Below are 3,514 nucleotides of genomic sequence, written 5' to 3'. Positions count from 1 at the left end.
GACATATGATTGCCTCTGGTCATTTCCTGCTGGAAAATATAAATGAACCCTTGAGTATTTTAGAAGATCTTTAGGCTTATTGGAGAGAATTAATTTTCCTTCCACTTTAATGTGGATAACTTATTCAGTGAACAGGAAAACAAATTTAGCTTGGCAGCTTCAGGACCTAATGAAAGGTGGAGACAGCAAGATACGTGTCATTAGAAAGATATCACTAAAGTAGGCAAGGGTTAGAAAAAGGTCACACCTTGAGGCTAATGAGAATCCACATAAGCTCGATGAGCTGTCCACTAAACATCTCTCAAGAAGGGAAACCCTTAAATGTAATCTGGAATTGAGTTACTGATAAGATCAAGGTCTTCCTTTTTCATAAAGCATCCAAACTATAAAATTGCATATGTCTTAAACTCGATAATTGTGCCATGTTATGAATGTGCTGGAATGAGAAAATATAGCAATTGAACAGGAAGGACATCTGGAAAGGCGATGGTCATTATAGTAACTACAAAAGGGAGAGCTAAAAGTGACAAGAGGCCCTGCTGCTTCTAGCCAACCTGTTAAAGGAATCCAGAGGAGATCTGGGCAGATAAGTTGCTAGAGAAAATGGTTAATCTATAACAAAGAAAGGAGGTCATTAGATAAAATGAATAAAATATTATTTAGACTTTTAAAATGTTTCCTCAGTAATATAAGTATAAGTTGGTTTTTGGGGGGGCAGATGACAACTTTACACACACACACACACACACACACACACACAGCAAGTACTAGTACATCAGAGGTACCAAAAACACCTCTTTTGATTCAGTCATTTAGGAATTGAAGGGAAAAAAGTATCATCCCTTATGTGGATACTAAATACATGAGCTGGGGTGGCTAAGGGCTAAGTAGGGCAGCCATTCTTCTCCCTTTCTTTTTTACAACTTTCAGGAATTCAGATTTATTCAAAAGTTTGACAGGTAGACTCCAAAACTACTAGCTCATCTTCAATAACTCTGGAATGCTAGCTGTAAACAGCTTTAAAGCTTGAGATACTTCTGGATCTGCCAAAGTGTTGCTGCACTCTTTTGCAGCCCGGCCTCCTCTCCAGCAGTCAACTTTGCTTTTATGAGGCCTGAGATACCATTCTCTCCCAGGATACATGGAACACTAAGGAATATTTCTTCAGTTATCCCATAGAGGCCCTTACTTAGGGTGGAAAGTGGATGCACTCCTAAGATCCTTCAAAATACTTTCCAGTAAATCAGCTATAGATAGGCTAACACCCCAAGAGGTATAGCCTTTTGTTCTAATCATCTCATAGCCACTGCAAATCACTTTCTTATGGACATTTTTCCACTACTCAGGATCTTCATCAGTTTCTATATCTGAGTTCAGCTGCTTCAGAGGGACACCAGCAATGTTCACTTCACTCCACACAGGAACACTTGAGTCTCCATCCTCTCCAAGGACCAGCCCATGACGGCTTTCAGGGTGGGTGCCAAGCCTCTGCCCAATGAAGTAATGGAAATGGGCTAATGTCCAGATTACAGCCACTTCCAATAACACGGTTTTTGGGAAATGCACTCAACTTCCAGGCTACATAAGTTAAGATATCCACTTTGCTGGAGACAATACTTGGCATTTTCACGAAAGGGTTGCCATGTTGAAGATCCATTGTCTCCCCCGTCAGTTTGCCTTCATCAACATCCACCAGGGCAAGTTCATCACTCAGACCTTTTAATAAGATGCTGATGGCACAGGCCACAATGACCGATCCGACTCCTACAGTGGAGACCTTGCTGTAATGAATGGCCTCCTCTGAGGTGAAACTCTTAGTAAGTTCACGCTTGGCAGTTGCCATCTTGGAAACCGGGGCGAGGGGCCAGCCGCCCCTGAGCAGGCTGGGTGCCACCCAGCGGCGACACAACACCATCCTTGGGTAAAAGCGGTTCGCCCCTGCGGCGGCCACTCTCTGGTCCGCAAGACGCTTGCAGCCTGGCTTTTGGCCACTCAGACTCAGGAGGTGGAGAAAGAGAATGGAGGACAGCCGCCGTCGAGTGGGTTGAGGAGCCAAAGGATAAACCGCCGACCATCGGACGCCCGCCACCCGCTCCTGCAAGGTGCATCCCGCTGGCCAGGCGTCATCGCAGGGGCCTAGCGCACCAGCGCACGTGTGAGGCCATTCAGTAATATACGTTTTGGAGGATACTCTCAATTTATTGGAGCACTCAAATTGGGTACTTATGAAAATCGTTATGACTTTACTGACATAACTGTACAACTACGTTATAAACTGCCTTGGAATGCGTACATTTTCACCGTAATAAATCCTGCATATTTTTCAAAAACTGAAACTCTGAATAATCACTGTTTTGTAGCCTAAGATGCCCTTGCCATATGGTAAGTGCAAATGTTTCTAAAGCAGCAAATGTTCTGTCAGGGAGTCTCACTGATGTTTTGATTGGATTGCTTTATTATTTGAAGATGTTTGCCAAAAGAAAGTACCTGCACAATAAAGAGTATACAGAAGCTGCCAGGCTGCAACAGCAGAAGGAAAAGAAAGTGTATGCTGACACCTTACCTGTCATCCTCAGATTTGCCGAGCAGGCTATGATAGATGCTTTTGCATACTTGATGTTTCACAATAATTTTTGCACACAAGAAAAACTTATGTCCTTGGGAATCCAGTAGCAGATTTTACTCCAGATGAGGAACCATAAACATTCAAGATTTTTTCCACACGATTTTTTTTGAGGAGATGAAAAAAAAAAAAAAAAAAACTGGCAAAAGAGGGGATGTATGTTCTTTCACAGTTTCTTCCTTGGCTTCCAAGATTCCTCAGATGGATTACAGAATTTTAAAAAAATGTGTTCAAAGTAAATATATTATTTTGTTTTTGAATGCAACCAAAATGCAAAGCTGAATTTGGAGAAAGATATTTCTCATATATACCTTGTTAATATTATTTATTTTCTCAAATTATACAGTTTTTTAACAGACCTATAGAAACAAATACATTACGACAAATAGTGAATGATTGTGAGTTTAAATTGTCTTTTCATATTATTATTCCAGTTTTTTTTTCTCATCAAGAATGAAATAATCCAGTGGGCACCATTAAGATTCTAAGCACACCCCCCCACACACACACATGATTTTATTAATAAAATGGTTACCAATACCTGTAGTTAATTTTGAACTTAAATTACTTTTGTCTGTAGTTCACAACAGAAGATGGAGTATAGATAGAAATCTTATTTCTACTTTTTCACAAAAACTTGCTTTACTATTCAATATATGAATATTATAAGAAATTCAAATTCTAGCGTTCAAGCAACTAAGACCTTGTTCAGTGCTGAACAAGCTGGTTGGCTATGAAACATCTTATTAACAGCTGCATATATTGTCTTTACGCCTTCTTCTCAGGATTAAACTTAATAGAGCATTTTTAAAATTATATGTCTGATGCTGATTTAAGTGAGTAGCCTACATAGTGTAAAAATAATTGCACAAATATTCTGAATTTTTTTCC

The 3,514-nt window shown here is 40.0% G+C and overlaps 1 pseudogene; it reads right to left on the bottom strand.

Moving 5' to 3' along the window:
* Positions 1-1,019: 1,019 nt before the first annotated feature.
* Positions 1,020-1,849, bottom strand: LOC103253020 (annotated as a pseudogene).
* Between the last annotated feature and the right edge of the window lie 1,665 nt (positions 1,850-3,514).

This window comes from Carlito syrichta, unplaced genomic scaffold (assembly GCF_000164805.1).
Source record: "Carlito syrichta isolate Samal-C Ts95f unplaced genomic scaffold, Tarsius_syrichta-2.0.1 Scaffold192158, whole genome shotgun sequence".
Taxonomy (NCBI): Eukaryota; Metazoa; Chordata; class Mammalia; order Primates; family Tarsiidae; genus Carlito; species Carlito syrichta.
This window is presented reverse-complemented; position numbering and strand designations above follow the sequence as displayed.